The sequence below is a fragment of the Myxocyprinus asiaticus genome, chromosome 43 (genome assembly GCF_019703515.2).
Source record: "Myxocyprinus asiaticus isolate MX2 ecotype Aquarium Trade chromosome 43, UBuf_Myxa_2, whole genome shotgun sequence".
Lineage (NCBI taxonomy): Eukaryota > Metazoa > Chordata > Actinopteri > Cypriniformes > Catostomidae > Myxocyprinus > Myxocyprinus asiaticus.
This window is the reverse complement of record NC_059386.1, coordinates 5,879,103-5,899,684: the sequence shown is the minus strand read 5'-3', so window position 1 is coordinate 5,899,684 and position 20,582 is coordinate 5,879,103. Positions and strand designations below refer to the sequence as shown.

Genomic DNA, 20,582 nt, shown 5'->3' with positions numbered 1-20,582 from the left:
ATCTTGCAATCTGGCTGAAAACATGTTAGCTTTCCTGGATCCGATGATGTCATCAGAAATTATGTACCATCATGGAACACTAAACCAATCGGATTGGGTTCAGATTGGTGCAAAAAATCATCCATATTTGGGCAGAGGGATATGTGATTGGTGACTGTTACATATGGCCATGAGGAGATGGCATCAATTACATGACACAAACTCAATAATGCAGACTCACTGAGGCAAATGGCACTCATTCTGTGAAATCTCATTACTAAAATAATGTCTGCATGCTATGCAAACCTTTAGTCATTGTTGTTTTTGCATGTGTAATTATTTCTAATGTACAATTATTATGTTTTATTTGTTTGAAGAGGCTTTTGGACACTTAAAATAAGAAAAAAAGTAAATTTTGGGCTCAAGTTATTTTGTGATTTTTTCAGCAGTTTCTTAAACTGAGAGTCTCAGAATTTATCATAATCTGTATTTCTTTAGGATGATACCAAACACTTGACCCTCCTTGTTTTTTGTTTTGTTTTTTGTTCAAGTTTTTTTTATTTATTTATATATATATATATATATATATATATATATATATATATATATATATATATATATATATATACAATTTTGGGTATTCCACTAAAACAAGAAATCTTTAAAAACTCCTTCAGAGCCTAAAGGGTTAAACTCCGCTTGCAGACAAAAACGTCTCATTCTGATAGTTACGAGTTCATGTGCTTCTGTGTTAATTCAAATGCACCTTACATAGGCTGAAAAATACTTGATTTCTATTACAAGTCCTGTCTAGGCTTGTTTTGTACATCAAATAGCATTAAGAGCTCTTATCCTCATAATTTTATCACTGACACGGAAGCGTTGTTGTATGTGTGTGTGGCTGCATCCAAAAACGTAGGCATCTGACTTGCTGCCCTACTCAGTTAATGGCTTAACCGACAGCATTTTTTTGATTGAACAGAACTCTTAAGGAAATTGGTCTTAGAACAGTTTGAAAAGCACCTTATTTTGATCCAACCTCTAATTGATATTAATTAGAAAGTAATGCTCTTCTCATCTCTCCAAATGCACAAAATGAACTTTTCTTGTGTCTTTCTTATAATGCATATACATATATGGTAGGATATTTCAGCTTAATCCATGAACTTGTGACACACAATTGCAAAACTCACTTTACCATAATTTTACCTGGCACAGAATCTATGCCAAACTGCCTAGAACTCTCACACCAGGTTTAACCAAATGATAACCCTTACAATATGTGGTTATGACTTGTATTCACTCTGTAACTGTATTCAACTGACATGCTGGTAAAAAAAAAAAAAAAAAGAAAAAAAAAATGGTGAATCTGCAATGCTCATTATTTATGGTTGTTTAAGTTATCAGAGTGTCTGAAGTGGATGTTGGCCAATGAGAAGATAGGGAAAAAAGAGCTTCTTTTTATTGTGTTGCAATAACGGACACAAGTTTTCAGAGCAGAAAAACAAAAAGAGAAATAAAATTGAATGCCAAGGAGATTAAACAAAAGTGCCAAAATAATTAGACATAAGAGAAAAGGGATATGAAGGGAGTAATTAACTTAAATGAAGAAAAATCAATCATAACAAGTATATAGAGACCGATAAATAAAGTAATAAATAACAGGCTATGGGGTAATAATATTCCAAAAGTTTTATAAAGACACCGAAATTCGATCACACATTCCAAATTTTGATGTTTGTTTTTATTTTATTTTTTTGTGGAAGAGGTGGACAGAGTTTTAATGTAAATTTAAAAATTTCTATGAAAGATAGTGCTGGCTGTTGCATGTGGACTAATGAAGTGTTTCTCAAGCATTTCATGCTATGTAGTGTTTATTTACCCATGTAAAAGAGGAAAAAGCAAGCGTGATTTCTTTTGGTTGGAAAATTTTTTAAAAGAAGCCTATAAACAAAATTGTGTGATTTGAGCAAAGTGAAGAGGAGTGTTAAAGTTTTATGTGTTGTTCGGACACTGCAGCCCTGTGTTTCACAACATATTTTCCGGAGGGACAAATAAAATTACATAATGTGAACGGATGGTCCATATTTTTAATTCAAGAGTGTAATATACAGTTACATGCTCCTTATAATGCCACCAGTTCTATTGTATTTTTCCAGGTATTCCAATCAATTTCTTCTAATAATCCCAGATACAGACAAGCTACTTCTCCATTTTGATGTCATTGTATGTTTCTTACGATTACAATTATGTCAAATTAAAATGACAGTAAGCTGGCCAATTTCAGTAAATTACCTCAATACTCTCCATTTTACACAAATGTGGGGACATCTGTAATGGGAAAGGTACACAATTTGCGATATACACAAAATGCTGTATGGAAACGGCTCAAGGGCAGATTTATTTTATGCTAAACCCAAACTTATGCCACAATGTGTTTTATTTATTTATTTATTAAGAATGACACCATCATGCAAACCATTTTATCGGTAAAAGGCAATTTGAATAGAATCGAGCAGGAGACAGCAAATTTCACAACAGTAACAGTTAGTTACTGTGGGGACCAGTTCTCCTCTGCCCAAACAGCATGAATATAATCGCAATATTAGTTATTTATTTGTATGTAGTACAAGTCATGGTTTAAATTGATAAACCAAGTAAGTGTTAGGGGCCAAAGTTTAAACAAAAAGATTTTGTATGGACTGTAAGATTTTAACTTAAGTCTTTGAAGTCCATCCTGAATTAACTGCGGAAATGCACACTGATGCATTGCCTATTGTTATTTGGCTGATTAAGGCTTTAGTTGGCAATTAATTTATTGTCTGTGTATTCCAATTTAATAGTGAAGTCCATCCTTTGACCAAAGTGATGAAGGTAGACGTCAGTGAGGTGCATAGCAGTTCAACTGGCAGCTTATGGCAGTTCATTTCGGTGAAGTCCATCATAGTAGTGAAGTGAAGTGATGTCTGGCTGGCACATGCTGCAGTTAGTCGTCATTACTCACCGACACGTAGCAGTGGGAGTCAGACATCAAGCAGGACCGGAGCTGGGTCTGGCAGACTCTGATAACCTCAGGATATATATCCCGAGGTTGAGACAAGTAAATAAATAAAATAATATCAGTGCAGATGCCAATCACTTTAAAGCAAAATTGTAGAATATGAGAAATGTTTCCAGTTCTGGTAGACCTAACTAATGCAGCATAACTATGAGTTGATGGATAAATTAGGTGTATGCCTGTCTGAATAGATGAGTCTTTAATCTAGCCTTTGAGTGTTTCTGAGTCCCGAACAATGCTAGGAAGACTGTTCCATAGTTTAGGAGCCAAATAGGAAAATTATCTACATCCTTTTGAGGATTTTGATATTCTAGGAATTATTAATGGGCCAGAATTTTGCGATTGAAGTGAATGTGATAGAATATAGTGTGATAGAAGGTTGTACTGACAAGTACTGTGGAGCTAGACCATTCAAACAAAGCTTTGTAAGTAATTAACAGAATTTTAACATTTATATAAAAATGTAACAGGTAGCCAATGTAACGATGATAAAATGGGGCTGATGTGATCATATTTCTTGGCTCGAATCAGCAATCTTGCTGCTGCATTTTGAACCATTTTGAAGTTAATTTATTAAACCTGCAGGACATCCTCCCAGTAATGCATTACAATAACCTAGTCTTGAGGTCATGAATGCATTAATTAGTTTTTTGGCATAAGAAACAGAGAGCGTGCGTTGTAACTTAGAAATATTTCTGAGGTAGAAGGATGCTGTTCTACAAACATTGAAAATTTGATTTTCAAATGACAGATTGCTATAAAATATAACACCTATGTTATTCACTGTAGAAGAAGATGTAACAGTATATCCATCAAAAGTCAAATTATATTATAGGGGCATATTTTTAGAGGTTTTTGGTCCAATAATTAGTACCCCTGTTTTGTCAGAATTGAGCAGAAGGAAATTTCTAGACATCTAAATCTTTGATATAATTGAAACACTCTGCTAACTTGGGGAATTATGAAATTTCATTGGGTTTTGAAGAAATATAAAGTTTGGTACTGTCGGCATACGGTTTACTGATAATGTCTCCCAGGGGAAGCATATGAAGAAAAGCAGAGGCCCTAAAAGTGATCCCTGTGAAACTCCATAATTAAATTTAGTTTTATTTGATAGTTCCTTGTTTGCAGACAAAGTGGGAGCAGTCGGATAAATAAGACCTAAAACAAGCTGATACCTGTCCACAAATGTCAACATAATTCTCAAACCTATCCAAGAGAATGTCGTGATCTGTAGTGTCAAAGGCAGTACTAAGAGCTAAAAGCACTAGCAGAGAAATGCAGCCGTGATCAAATGATAAGAGCAAGTCATTTATTACTCTGATAAGCGTAGTATCTGTACTATAATGGAGCCTAAATCCTGAATAAAATTCTTCATATATACCATTTCTCTGTAAAAATGAACACAGTTGGGAGGGCACTACCTTTTCTAGTATTTTAGACATAAATGGGAGATTTGAGATCGGTCTATAATTAACCAACTCCCCAGTATCAAGCTGTGGTTTCTTGATAAGCGGTTTTATAACTGTCAGCTTAAAGTTTCTTGGGATATGCCCTAAGAAAAATGAGGAGTTAATACTATTAAGAAGAGGTTCTGAGATTACAGGAAACACCTCTTTTAAGAGCTTAGTAGGTATTGGATTAAACATACATGTAGTTTTGTTTTGATGTGCTGATATATTTTATTAGCTCTTCCTGACCTATGACATAGGGAATAATATGAGACACTGTCTTCTGTGGTGCTTTAACAGACAATTTGCTTTATTCATTACCAATTTAGACACAGTATTGAATAAACACCTAGGATTGTTGTGGCTATTTTCTATGAGTTTGCTAAAATATGTAGCATTTAGAGCCTGTCTGTAGCTAGAGAGACTATCATTCCATACACCACGAAACACCTCTAATTTTTTATTCTTCCACTTGCACTCCATTTTCCGAGCTGCTCTCTGGAGAACATGAGTATGATCACTGTACCACGGTGCGGTGCTTTACTTTTAATTTTATTCTCTAGAATGCTAGAGAAGACTGTATCTATATTTTCTGTGACTACATCAAGTTCTTCTGAACTTTTTACCTTACTGAGTATTTGAGACAAATCTGGAAGATTATTAGTGAATAGTTCTACCCAATAGGTAACGCGGCATAGATTGAGTGACTTAGCTAAGCACAGCATACAAGAGATGATGTAATGATCTGAGATGTAATTGCTCTGCTACAGAATTGCTATATTATCAACACCAACTCCATGTGACCGAATTAAATGTAGCATATGATTATGGCGATGAGCTGGTCCTGTCACATTTTGTCTGACCCCAACAGAGTTGAAAATATCTATAGATGCAAATAGCAGTGTGTCATTTTCATTATCTATGTGAATGTTGAAGTCACCAATAATTAAAGCTCTATCCACAGCAACTACTAGATCTGACAGAAAATCAGCAAATTCTCTAAGGAAACCAGAAAATGGCCCATGTGGTATATATAATGTAGCAAGAGCAAAAGATGACAGAGATTTTTTCTGATGATGTCACATGAAGCATTATCAGTTCAAAAGAATTAAACTTATATCCTGACATCTTAGTAACACCAAAAATATAATTGTAAATTGTAGCAAAACCTCTTCTTCGACCCTACAGACGAGACTCGTGTTTATAACAATAACGTGGGGGAGTACATAAATTAAAACTTAAATATTCATCCAGTTTAAGCTAGTTTTCAGTCAAACAGAGTGAATCCAAACTATGATCTATAATCATTTCATGATCTAAAGCGATCTAATGTTTAGCAGCCCTACCTTTACATGATCTTTATCTTCATTTATTTATTTATTTCAGGTTTGACATCAATATTTTTTTTTTTTGGTAGTTCAGGGAACAGACACAGTCTCTACATGATATCTAGGTGATACAGTCTCTATGTGTTGTAGTTTATGTGACCTGTGTCTCAAGGCAGCTAACAAATGGTCGGATTAGCCAGTCTGTCTGTGTCCTGAACTAGGCTCCAGTTAGTCAGATACTATCACCATTAAGACTATAAGCCAATTACCAGAGAGGAGGTCGGCACCTTCCCTGGATGGATGGAGTTCGTCTCTCTTTAGCAGGTCAGTATACCCCAAAAACTGCAATTGTCTATAAATCCTGTGCTACTCTCCGGACACCACTCAGACATCTAGCCATTCAGTAACACTAATCTACTATAAATCTCGTCACCACGATGAGCAGGGAGGGGGCCAGAGCATATTACAGTGTATGACATCATTTTTGCAAGTTCACACACTTCTTTTACATTATCTTTAGTGATCTCTGACTGGTGAAGGAAACCAGTCATCGTTAGACTTCTCAATGGGTTTGTCATTATTTTGAAATCAAATGTCCCCTTTAACTTTGACTTCTCTTTGCTCTGAAAATGTTGGTGGCTGGAACTTCAAAAGTGCTCTCTCAGAGTTAGGTAAAGGTTGCTAAAACCCATGTTTAATTAATATGATCTCTTCAATAAAAAAATACATAAATTATAAGATTTTTGTAAATTACAATAAAAATCAACACCAAATACTCAAAGTTGTTGAATCCACAGAATTTTTATTTTTATTTTTTTTAATTATTATTATTGAAGAACTATTGAGAAGGTTTGAACTTTATTAAGCCTAAACGTGCTTCCAAAAGCACAGATAAGTTGATAGACCTAGCTGTGCACAAACCTGATGTTCTGAATGTATTCATCACTCTATATAAGCCACAGAATCCGAGGAATACAGAGACAATGGGGGACTCTTCTGAGATGTTGTGTAATAATGACAGCAGATGTTTTTATCACATGATTTTGCTCTATATGTTAGAGTGTATCCAGTGTTTTAATTGTTAATGTTGTATTTTTTATTTATTTTTAAAAGTATGGGTCTATACAGAAATTGACCTTTCAATAAACACCTACAAAATATTCACTGTAGTAAAAAGTGTGACAACTAGCCCTAGTCTCCCCTTTGCCCTAGATGTTTTGCTTTGCAGAAAGTTAACATTTAAGCCTAATACCATTTCATCAATAATACCTCTTGTGTAACAAACCTGACCTAAGATGTCATTTTTATGAGTTGACATCTGGATAGTATTTGCTGTGCTTTGAAGATTAGCTGTATTTGAAGCAGTCCTTGGCCTTTGTGCTGAAACAGGTACTTTTAAATAAACATTTGATACACCAGTCTCCTTATTCCTGGCTACCAAATGCTGCTTTTTTTGCTCAGCGGATGAGCCTCTTAAGGCTTTTGAGTATTGGTGTCCTGTTTGAGGAGAGATACTGTTTATATAAACCAATTCATGCAAAAACTTTCCACTGAGCCATTAAACTGCTTTGCCTTTTAAAAATAAGTTGTGATAGTTGTGAGACCAACACAAACACACACACACACACACACAAACACACACACACACATGTTGGTGCAGCTATCATTATGAGGACTCTCCATAGACATAATGATTTTTATACTGTACAAACTACAGATTCTACCCCTAATCCTACCCCTAAACCTAACCCTCACAAAAAACGTTCTGCATTTTTACATTTTCAATAAAATATAGTTTAGCATGTTTTTTAAGCAATATAAATTATGGGGACACTAGAAATGTAATACCCATGTAATCACCAGTTTGTAACCTAAAAAAAGTCCTCGTAAACCACATAAACCTGCCCACACACACACACACACACACACACACACACAGCCACACAATTCACTAGCAGTACAGATAAATTGCCTGCAGGTCTTTCATTAGGTCCTACACCCACTGTCATATTTTGGCTGACAGTAAAGTCATTTATGCAAATGGCTTGTACTGAAGGTATGCCCCACAGCTGTAGGTCAATCATAACATTATATAGACATTTTCAGAAGATACTGAAGTAATAATAGGCCCTGTTTACACCAGGTGTAAACATCAAAGGTGATCCAATCTCAAGTGATCAGGAAACATGGGGCTTATACCATAAATCTTTTTTAGGTTGCTAGCCAGGAACATTTTAGTTTGTGCCAACATAGGATATTTGGTATCGCCAAGGTAGGTTGGTTTTTATCAATGTTCTTTGCCATAGTAACTTGCACTCCATGGCTAACTTGCTCAGGGGAAGGTTTTGTTCTGGGTAACAGATACTGTAACTAACAGATCCTGAACCAATCAGCTGAGAAAGGTGACATCTCAGACACCTTAATTCACCCTTGTATCTCTTATTGTACATTTTACAGAAAGATTTTTAGAAATCTACAAAATCAACTCTTGATGTTAATTATTTATCAAAGAGTCTATAGCTGGCTTCACACTAGCCGACTCCAAACAACTATATTTTGGCAGAGGGCATCATAAATAACAATATGAGTATTGCATTAACATAAACAGTTGAAAAATAGTGAATTGGGATGAGACAGGGTTCCCACTCTTTCATGGCACAATTTCCCTTTAAAAAACTCTTTTAAATGGTTTCCGCAGGCTAATTTTATGTTCTACTCAAGTGTAAGCACACTTTCCTCTCTCACGAGCGTTGGGCAGTTGGCAAACATTCAACAACGTTTGGACGTTCGGATTCTTCTGAATGAATCAGCCACAGACTTTATAGCGATACAAGAGTGAGGGCATTGGAGAGTACATGTAAATGTGCTTGATTGTCTCTGTCTCTGCGTATTTACATGATTGCTGTCTGGGGCACGGGTTGGGAGGTTGGTTCTATTGACAGCATCATGATTACCAGCTCCCATCCTGGACACGTATCACTGTGCACGCTCAGGTAGGGCCGCATTCAGCATTTCACAGCAACAGTGAACGAGCCACCATTAACTTCTTATATGCTTCGCATCCATTTCTTATGCGCAGGATTTTCAGATTCAATAATACCACGTAAACTGCTTGTACCATCGTCCAATGACAGGCCGTCTGACATCTTCTTCGAGTGGCACGTGGGAGAGAGGGTGTGTCTTATAACTAAGTCGAAAGTTCATTGGTTGCTCCCACGAGTCAACAGTGCCAATGGCATTTTTTTTAACTTGATTCTCAATTGGAGAAAGTAAAGGAAAAAGAAAAGGAAAAACAAAATGAAAAAGAAAAGCCATTGACAAATGGATGAGGAATAGCAATTGGCAAATGAATTAAGAAAAGCAATTCCAAGAGCAGTGTAAGGAAATTATAGTTATTCAAGTGAACTGGAGTGAAACACTGTGTACAGTCTAGGGGTTGACTGATATTTTTTTGATATGTTTTTTTTTCAGGGCCAATACCGATAACGATTATTAGAAATCAAGGAAACAGATAACCAATATTTGGGGCCGATATACATTTGCAGTAAAAATACAATTTTAAATCAACAGTCAAAAATTCTCTTAAGAACTGGGCAAGAATGAGGACATTGTGGCCCAAAGACAACCAAAGTAGTGGACTAATGGGGATCTTCTACCTTTTATATATATACATAGGAAAGATACTGTATGGGGGTTCAGGGGTAACCCCTGAGAGAAAATGTATGTAAAATTCTTAATGAACCATTTTTATATTTTCCTTAAAATGCAAATCTATCAAAAACAAACAATGTACATTTAATAGTGCAGTTTAAAAATACTGTTATAGTTAAGTATAAATGGTCTGACTATTAAATAATGGGAATGTTTTTCATCATAAGCAGAGAATTCGTAATTTCAAAGTTTTGTTGTCTTTCTTGCCATCCATGCCAGAGATGATGTTATCTTTGATTAATAATTTTTACAAAATGTAAACAAAAATCTCTGTTTATTATGAAAAGGCTGGAAACATGTTGATTAATAAAGCTAATTTTAAACTGAAAAACAAAATAAAATAAATAAATTCTTGTCTAAAGGCGCTCTGGAACCACTATACATTTTCCTGCCACAAACCTTGCTTAGCTGAACCATCTGTGTCATATCAAATGCATGAAGATTATTTCTGCTTCATTTTCGTTTTCTGCAGTATATTTTAGCGAAAGATGCCAGTATCCATTTATACTGCTGCTCACTGTATTTCTCCACTACAGTCTACTGTTGTTAAAATAATCACATCTGCAGCTCTACTATGCGGTGCCTCATGTTGCGGGCCGGTGGAGAGAGGCAACGTATGCAAGCATGAAAATGCTTTTAATAAAGTGTGTTCTGTGCTAAAGAACATTTTTCAAGTATATAGTGCTGAAAGATCAGTTCTCTCTACACCCTGGAGCACTTGCGGTGTACACAGCTCCGTTGTTTTGTCACGCTGCTAACCTAAAGTGCAGAAATGGTGAGATGGGGCAACCTTGGTCGTAATGTCTCAATTAGTGGACCGCAATCCGGACCCCTGATTTTTTTCCATCTGGACCGCAGCCCGCTAATGGGTGACCTCTGGCATAGAGTATTGTGATGTTTATTGCAACTTCAGTATCTGGATTCTTTCCATTTGAAGACAGCTTGTCCTCACAGTGATGCATCTTTCTCTCACTGCTTTCCTCTTTCCCACCTCTCCCCCACAAATACGGAGTACAGTGTTGATTGGCCATTTACTCGTGACATATAACCAATCTGATAATACTGTGGGCTGGACATTGAGCCAGACTACAAGCAGTAAACTTTCAGAGAGAGGCGGTGGCATCAGAGCCAACTGAGCACATTTTTTAATTTATCGGCAATAAGATCAGCCAAAATAACGAATCCGATAATTTAAAAAATGATGAATATCAGATCGTCAGCCAGGCTGATAATCAGTTGACCCCTGGTATTGTCATCCGAAATGAAATATGGATTAAACATGCATTGTAGATCACATGATCATCGAGACCGCGACACGACTAAAGTGCACACCTGAAGAAAGTTTGAGGAAATCAGGTGAGGGACCATTTCTACTTACATTCACTGCAAACACTACAATGTGACAAAAAGCACTATGACCCCGTTTCCACCTGGTATTAAGATGTGTATCGGATGAACATTTGGTCAGCCCTAAATACAGGTCTAAACAGGGTCTAAAACGTTTTGTGATGGGATTACAGAAACCACACATACGAATGTGGTCAAAAACACGTCCACATCGCATTTGAGGTGTAAACACTAATCCGTCCTGTATGCGTCTTGGCAGCTGTGAAGTGCCACCACTCATGTCAATCAACCACTGAGCTAAAACAAGAGTTTAAAGTTTGCCGTTTATGAGTGGCTTTAAAAGGAAATAACTGTCTGATCGTAAATTGTCAAAAAAAAAATTGGATACATACACAATCACAAGAGCATCATGGATCTTCTTTAGTGTGTCTGATATCAACACAGATGACAAGGATGAATACCTGAAGCTCCTTTAACACAGGTATTCCACTAAAATAACGGATAATTCTGCTTGATATGTTGCGTTTGTACTTTAAACTGCAACCACATCTAGGAGAAACAGCTCGTCATTTTTGTTTGCACTTTATTTGTCTTTTCTAACTTTGTTGTGCTTTATCATGCAGTAACACACTGACATAGTGATAGAGACTCTCCCCTCCAAATCTGAACATAAGTGGTCACAGGAGATGCATTTTTGTGACCAGGTGTAAACAACGATGTGTCTTACCTGACCACATGTGATCGGATCACCAAAACCGCATCTTAATACCAGGTGGAAAAGAGGCCTTTGATCATCCGTCTCGTTAGAGGTCTGTGCGAGACTGTTTTAAACATCCCACTCCCGCAAGTTTCTATCCTGCACCCAAACTCTTCCGCTGAATTTTACTCCATGTTCACCCGCTCTCTGCCCACAGTGATTTTCTTCCCGACCACTCCCATTCCCTCAACCCCACATTTGTTTTCTACATGGGGTGTAAGCCATACAAATAGACAACAACAACAAGTATACACAAAAAAAGTTGTATTTTTCTATTATTGCTATTATCAGGTGACGCGCGACATGATGCCCATCTGACTTGCCTGAGCTTGGTTTCTTAACACTAAATAAAAAAAATAAAAAAAAGTTACACATACTTTGATGACACAGTGTGCCCACACTTTGCTCTGCCATTCTTCTAAAGCCCTGTTGACTATCTGCCTGCTCTAAATATTGTATAATTTGATGCACATGCTGTGTGCACATTTATTTTACCTTAACAATAACAAGTATTGTTCTTTTTCTTTTATTCATTAATTAATCAAATAAAAAGATATCCACATCAGATTTTTCAGGATATTTTCTGACCGCCCACTCACATCTCATTGCATTCACATTTCATGGAATCATCATCCACTCCTGCCTTCAACTCGAAAATGTAATCTCGCACAGCAAGAAGCAACCTCGGGAATGCAGACCTCTATGTCCTGTCACCAGTGCTTGAAGTGAACAAGTACTCTCTGGACCTGTCCCAAATGGCACACTTAATGTGGACTTGCGGTCTCATAGCCTTCATTTGCCTGTTCCTGCGAATTCCACGAGACCGTAGTGTGTCCCATTTGATATTTTAGCACTCTAAGGGGTGCTTGGGAGTGCCCCCTTTGCACCCTCGGTGCACCCTTCTGCTGAGCCTGCATCAGCGCGGGCTCCACGGCAGACTATTACCCAAAAGTCAACACTACTGATCCTCTCGGCCAATCACAGCAGACTGGAGTTTTTGTGTTGGAGGAAAAAACATGGCGGACGAGGCGATGTCAATCGCGGATTAAAAATATATTTAATAATCGTTTTTAACTGATTGTCAATGGTGGATCACTTGTGTATATGGTATCACTTTTAAGTCTGATGTGTAGAACTGGTTCAAAACTTTTTTTTATTTAGTTTTCTAGTGATATGGAATTACTCCTATTCAGTTTATTGAATAGTTTTTCTTTTAGGTTACATACTTTTCATAAAAGTAAGTAACCTAACATTAAACTTTGCTATTGTTGTTTCAAAGAGGGTTTTAGAATTATTTTGAGTCTCTAAAATATCAAGACAAGAGAGAATCATTTAATGCGCATGGCTGTAGCTTGTAAGATTGCTTATATTTATTGATATAGCAACATACGGTCTAACAGCGATATTTATACCTGCAGAAGTGTGGCTGTGTGTATTTTATAACTATTTTTGCAAATATATGGCGGTATGCTATTTCTATACATTTTACTGTGTTCTAAGTGCCTGCCTGTAACCATCCATGTGTCTGAATCATGTTTATTTGTTCTCTAAAGATATAAAACAATGGGGTTTTGTTGCTGTAGTTATATGTGTGCTTTGACTTTCAGAGGTTCTTGATTAAATTATTTAATGATTTATTGTCAGTGTGTTACTTGAAATTATTTAATAAAAACAAATATTTAATAGTGAGTTTAAAGTGTGTTCCTTTACCCTATCTATCAATGCCATGACTTTTTCAAATAATAATTTGTAAAACTAAATGTAAAAAAGGGTAATCTGATTAATGTCTGTCCCAAATGCACACTTTTATTACTCATGCCCCCTCATGGACTTGCTGACTAGCACCCCATCGGTCTGCATTTGCTTACATCACCAAAATCTGCTCTCAGATGAAGACCACAAGGGTCAGCCCTGGGATAGGGCCTCTTTTATCCCAAATAACAAAAACAGTAATGCTGTAAATGTCTGCATATTTCATCTTATTCTGGCCAAGAACATCTAGGTTACTAGTGTAACCTCTGTTCCCTGATGGAGGGAATGAGACGTTGTGTCGATGTAGTGACACTAGGGGTTCGATCTTGAGAGCCCCAATCACCTTTGCTTAAAACAGAAAAGGCCAATGAGAATCGGCGAGTGGAATTTGCATGCCACTCTCCACACCGGACATACAGTTATAAAAGGAGATGGCATGCACCACTCATTCAGATTTATGCTGAGGAGCCGATAGAGAGTCCCGGCCATGTCAGCGGCCGGTTCAGTGCCGCGGCAGGAGGGACACAACGTGTCATTCCCTCCATCAGGGTACAGAGGATACACTAGTAACCTAGACATTCCCTGTCTGTCACTCACTTGATGTTGTGTCGATGTAGTGACACTAGGGGTTCCAATAGGAAACGCCGCAGGCACTGAAACATGTCACGAGTTACGGAAGAGTGAACATGGGCAAGCTACTGCATACCTCGCAGTGAGCGCTCGACCACGTCGTGCCCTTCCCGTTAAGGGGGGAGGAGGCACATACCCAAGGAGGCTACAGGCAGTGGCCTTTCCTGATATTTGCTGTTAAGCAATTTACCGCTGAGCACCTAGTGGAATAATGCTGGGAAGTGCTCTTCCCTCTCCAGGAGGGAGGGCACTACGGAGACCACATCCTACCGGAGGTTAACATGTGGAGAATACCTCACATGGACTTACCAACGGGGAAGTTCACATATGGAATGATGCCACCGGGAGGACCCTATCTATGGAGAGAGTACACAGCAACAGTGGCCGAAGCAGAGTGAAGCTCTGATGAGGGGAAATAGGGTTCACCTGAGGGTAAACCGAACAGGTGGAAACGTGTCACACAGGATTACCCAGAGGGGAATCACCACGTATGGAGCAATGAGCCCGAGTACATGGGCTCACCTGAAAAGGGGCATACCACGAGTGCTGGGCCTGGTGGCGTCACTCCTCCGCTGAGTTCATCACCGAACAGTGCTTAAGACTTAAAGAAGCGTCCAGGGTTCACCAGTTATGGGGAGCTGTTGTGGACAAAATAGCGCACATCTTGAAAAAGGGGAAAGGCGTAAATGCAAGTGGTACACCCAACCGGCTACCCGGCCTACCTGCTGTTACCCCGTAACACTGGTTCTTGCAAAGGTATTGGGTGTAGTCCAACCCGCAGCTCTGCATATGTCTGCTAGAGAGGCCCCCCTTGCCAGTGCCCAGGAGGACGCAACACCTCTAGTGGAGTGTGCCCAGACTCCCAAGGGGCACAGCAAGTCCTGCGATTGGTATGCAAGGAAAATGGCATCCCCGAATTTCTCCCAAATCAGCTGGACTGTGTGGGGGTGGAGTCTCTACTCCCCGTGGAGCGTTACCTGCCATGAGAGCGAGTCCACTGCACTGTTGAAGACACCCGGAAGGTGAGTGGCTCGCAGAGACTTCAATGTCTGCTGACTCCAAAGGAGGAGGCAGCGGGCGAGTTGCGACATTCAACGTGAGCGTACGCCGCCATGGCGGTTCATGTACGCCACGGTCGCTGTGTTGTCGGTCCGGACCAACACATGCTTGCCCTGAATCAATGGCCAAAGCCTCCGCAGGGCCAGCATTACTGCCAGCAACTCTAAGCAGTTGATGTGCCATTGGAGTCGGGGCCCTGTCCAGAGCCCCGATATTGCTTACCCGTTGCACACGGTGCTCCAGCCTGAGTTCGAGGCATCTGTCGTGACCACGACGTGACTTGAGACCTGCTCTAAGGGAACGCCTGCCCGTAGAAATGCCAGGTCTGACCAAATGCTGAAAGTATGATGGCAATGTGGCATGACAGTCACATGCTAGGTGCCGTGGTGCCATGCCCACCTTGTGACTTGAGCCCGAGTACACTTGATTCTGCAGCCAGTGCTGAAGTGGTCTCATATACATCAACCCGAGGGGGAGAACCGCCGACGTGGATGTCGTATGCCCCGGAAGCCTCTGAAATTGTTTCACTGGCACCGCTACCTTCTACCTGAAGCCTTTCCCAGGCAAGTCAGCACTGACTGTGCACGCTCGGTCGTAAGACGTGCCATAAGAGTCACAAGGTCCCTGTGCGCACACAATAGATCTTGCGAGTGAGCAAGAATTAGCCAGTCGTCGAGATAATTGAGAATGCGTATGCCCTTCTCCCTTAGCGGGGCCAGGGTAGCCTCTGTGACCTTTGTAAAGATGCGAGGAGACAGGGACAGACCAAAGGGGAGGACCTTGTACTGGTATGCTCATCCCTTGAAGGCAAACTCTCATGGTCTGTGTCATGGAAGGATCGATATGTGAAAGTACGCGTCCTTTAGGTCGATGGCCGTGAACTAATCCTGATGTCGTATGCCCGCAGGACGGAGGCACCCTCGCCCCGCACCAAAGTGGAGAGGATGCCACTGAACCTGGGTGGGCGTCTGGTGAACTGGATCGTGTAGCCGAGAAGAATCGTCCTGATGAGCCACCACGAGGGGCTGGAGAGCGCTAACCAGGCCTCCAGGCTCTGCGCCAGTGGCACCAAGGGGACGACTGGATTAATCACGCCTGGGGAGGGTGGTTCGCAGCAAAGCAGAGCAGGCACGCCGCCGGAAAAACAACTCGGGGGGACGTGCTGTTCCGCAAGCCTGCAACGGTGGCCGGTGGCCTTGTAAGCCTTCGTCATCAACGAGGAAGAGAACTTACAGGCCGTGGAAGGGAGCCTTGGTTGGTCCCTCCAGGTGGCTGCGCTCTACCTGGGGAAGCTCAACATATGCCTTAGCCGTTCTGCCGTCGAGGGTAGTTAGGATGGACGAACCCACAAAGCATGTACTGGCAGAAAAAGGTGCCTTTCACGACTTCGTTAGTTCCTCGAGCATGTCCGGGGGGGCGGGGCAGGGTGTGTCCGTGAGTTGCGCTCTGATCCCAGAAACCAATCATCCAGCCGTGAACGCTCAGGGCAAGGTGGAGGGTTCCACTTTAGCCCGATGCTCGTAACCCCGCAGGGGGTGGCACGTCCTGAGCCTGATATGCCATCGTGATGGCGTCAATGACCCAGTGGGCGATCCTTTGTTTGGAGACAGCACTTCCTTTCCGCTGTCCACCAAAGCAGACAAAGAGTTGCTCGGAGCTTCTAAAGCTCACGTGCGATCCAAATATATGCATAAAGCTTGCACCAGACACAGCAACGCCAAGGCTGGGTCTGCCTCCTCCTGGGGCAGTGCTTACAGGTTCACCACCTGATCCCTAAAAGGGGTCATGGGAACCTTGGTCACATAGGTCAGTCGGGGTCTCAGGATCACGTGAGAGTAACCCATACTGAACTTAAGGCAGTCTTCAAAGAGAGTGCCTTAAGTTCAGCTGACTCCAAGGGCTCAAAGGGAGCTCCCTGTAGACGCTGAAAGACTACAGTGAGATCCCACGGGGGGATGAGGCGTGGTCTAGAGGGGTTCAACCTCCTAGTGCCTCTCAGGAACCTGGTGATCAAGTCATGTTTCCCCAAGTACTTACCATCTACCACATCGTGATGAACCGAAATAGCGGCTACATACACCTTCAAGGTGGAGGGGGACAGCCGCCCTTACAACCTCTCCTGCAGGAAGGAAAGCACCGATCCAACTGCGCATCTCTGGGGGTCTTCGCGTTGGGAAGAACACCACTTAGCGAACAGACGCCACTTCAAGGCATACAGGCACCTCATAGAGGGAGCCCTAGCCTGAGTGACCGTGGGCAGTAGGCCACTTAAGTCCTCTGCATCCCGTCCAAGGGCCAGACATGGAGATTCCAGAGGTCTGGTCACGGGTGCCAGATTGTGCCCCGTCCCTGAGAAAGAAGGTCCTTCCTCAGGCCTCAGGGGCGCTTCGAAGCCTTACTCAGGTTCTTAGTGGCCAGCCGGCCATGAGACGGGTGCCGTCTGCTTCCTGCGCTGGGCTCTATGCCGGGGCCGGTCCACGGATATAGGCTGCAGCAGAGCTGATGTTGTTGCAGCAGGAAGACGCCCTTGGTGATGAGCAGACGGGGTGCAGATTCTTGCGCAACGCCGGGGCAGGATGTGACATATGGCCTCCGTCTGCTGCTTCACCGCCTAGAACTGCTGGGCAAAGTCCTTGACGGTGTCGCCGAATAGGCCAACCTGGGAGATGGGGCAACAAGGAACTGTGCTTTGTCAGCCTCTTGCATCTCAACCAAGTTGAGCCAAAGGTGGCGCTCCTGGACCATGAGGGTGGACATCGTCCACCCGAGACAATGTCGTCCAACCAAGCAGCAACATTCAATAAAAGAACAACAAATGCAATAGTATGGATATAATTGTGCACGTGTAAATTTGCATGCATTGTTTAATGTGTTGTTATAAACATAGCAATGTTTTTGCAAACAATATTTAACAGCACAGCAATAAAACTAATAAACAATAAAATATAGTGCATCAGTGAGTATTACATGTCAAATTTCCAAGCCAGCTTTATTTATGTATAATTAGCAAGTGTCATTTGAATGTAATATGCTCTTATTTAGTAATTTTTTAATAGGCTCATTCTACCTACCTTTCTTTAAAACAAAACAGCCTGAGTATTGGCATCACATGCACTCATTATTTACTATACACAAATTTCAGGTCAGTTGGAAGCGAATTCTCCCATTCTATCATTAGCAAGTTGTACAATTTGTTCCAATGCCTTTAAAATCAGAACATCAACATCATCATCATCAGTTTCGATCTCATTATGGTAGTTCTTCACTGGGAAGATGTTGTTCAATGGCACGCCAAAAACTTGCTGCATAACTCCATCTGGAAATGAACACAAGACCAAAAATAAATAAAATGATCCTATGAATATCAGAAAGAAAAAAAAAACTATGTGAAACAAGTCATTGAATGGTGTCATTGAACCTTTTCTTTGATCTTCTTGCAGGTGTTGATCTTCCTTAGATCCTTATTCACCAGTGGGCATATTTCATCCACTTTGGTCAAGACAATCACTTGAGGAATCCTTACAATGATTGTGCATAGAGGCAATGTTAACAATCTATAAAATGGTTTAGAATTTAATATACAATAATTTGTAGATAGCAAATTTTAATTTGTCCACAAATTCAAATTGTACAAAGCCATTTGTTTAAGATCAGTGTTGGAGGCTATTTTTTTGTGATTAACATTTTTTATTGATTCATCTATTAAACAATGAAAAGCAAAACATATACAAACAGAATCAATATTTAACCCTCATTACTGCAAACCCCCCAACCCACAACAACACCCCAGTGGTCACATAATTATAGACATACACACACACAAACAAAAAAACAAAACAAAACAAAACAAAACATAATATATAATATATATAATCACAAACATCCACTACACCTCTCTCCACTGTCCCTCCCCAAGAGCCCTCCAAAAAAGCCAGATACTTGCCCCATTTCTCCACAAACAAGTCTAAATTTCAAAAGCTGCCACCCTGCCCATCTCCAAACACCACTCCTGAAATGAGGGCGCTCCAGCCGACTTCCAACCCTTTAAAATTATCTGTCTGGCAATCATAATGCTAGTTAGGACCCAGTTTTGTATGTGCTTATTCTCCATATTAATGACCGCCCCATCACCTAAAATACAGAGTATGGGGCAAAATAAAATTTGAGATCCCAATACCTCAAACATAAAACTCTGAATCTTCAACCAAAATTCTTGGATCTTAACACATCCACAAAAGACATGGGTTGTGTATCCATCTTCTGATTGACATCGCCAGCAGGTGGGTGTGTCTTTAAGACCAAGCCTATACAATCTAGAGGGGGTCCAATAGACTCCCTAGAAATCTTGAATTGCATAAGGCGAACCCTTGCATCTGTAGATGCAGACTTGATGTTATTTAGAATCCTAGCCCACACTCCCTCCTCCAATACCAAATTTAGATCTTTCTCCTATAAGGTCTTAAGAGAAGCTGAAGTTCCGTCCCCCAGACTCAAAATTAGTAATGCACTGATGCCTCATGACCTTTTCCAAAAGGAGTAATCACCACTCCCAGAGTATCTGCCACTTTAGGGGGGTGTAAACTACTCCCAAAAACAGTACAGAGCAGGTGGTGCAGCTGTAAATACTTATAGAACTGAGATCTGGGAATCCCAAAAAGTTGAACCAAATTTTGAAAAGATCTCAACACTCCACTCTCATATAGGTCAATGAGTGTAGTAACCCCCCTCACTATCCATTCTGACCAGCAGAAAGGGGACTTATTAATACATAATTTGGGGTTCAGACATATGCTCAAGGCAACATTTAAATAAATGTCCGAATTAAACACTCGACACTTTTGTCCACACCGAGTTCAAATGCGAGACAACGGGGTGTAACTTAACTTCTCTGGTTGGTTTGATAGAAAGGCTTTGTGGCAAAATAGGGGCCAGAAATTCCTGTTCAGTACAAAACCAGGGAGGGGCTCTCTCAGGTGGAAGAGACCAATGAGCCAAATGTCTGAGACCGAATGCATAATAATAAAACAAAATCTTGGGTAAGCCTAGCCCACCTTTGTCAATCAGCCTATGCAACTTATTGAAATGTAATCTGGGATGCTTACAATTCCAAATGAAGGACTTCATTATGCTATCAAATTGCTTGAAATAAGAGAGGGGGACATCTACAGGGAGAGATTGTAGCAGGTAGATACATTTTGGAATACAATTCATTTGAATAACATTAACCTTCCAAATCATAGATAAATGTAATGAAGCCCACCTGCCCACATCGCTCGAAAACCTTTTTATTAAGGGGTCAAAACGAACTCTAACTAAATCAGACAAATTTGCTGGGAATAAAATGCCCAAATACTTAATGCCCTGTTTGGGCCACTGAAAGGCACCCGGTTGAAAAGCTGTTACTGGGCAGTACGCTGTCAGAGCCAAAGCTTCAGATTTACACCAATTGACTCTGAATCCTGAGAATTTAGAAAAGGAATTAATAATTCTGTGGAGGCAAGGCATAGATC

The 20,582-nt window shown here is 40.5% G+C and overlaps 1 pseudogene; it reads right to left on the bottom strand.

Moving 5' to 3' along the window:
• Positions 1-18,215: 18,215 nt before the first annotated feature.
• LOC127433209 (interferon-induced protein 44-like) overlaps positions 18,216-20,582 on the bottom strand; it is a 32,782-nt pseudogene continuing 30,415 nt past the window's right edge.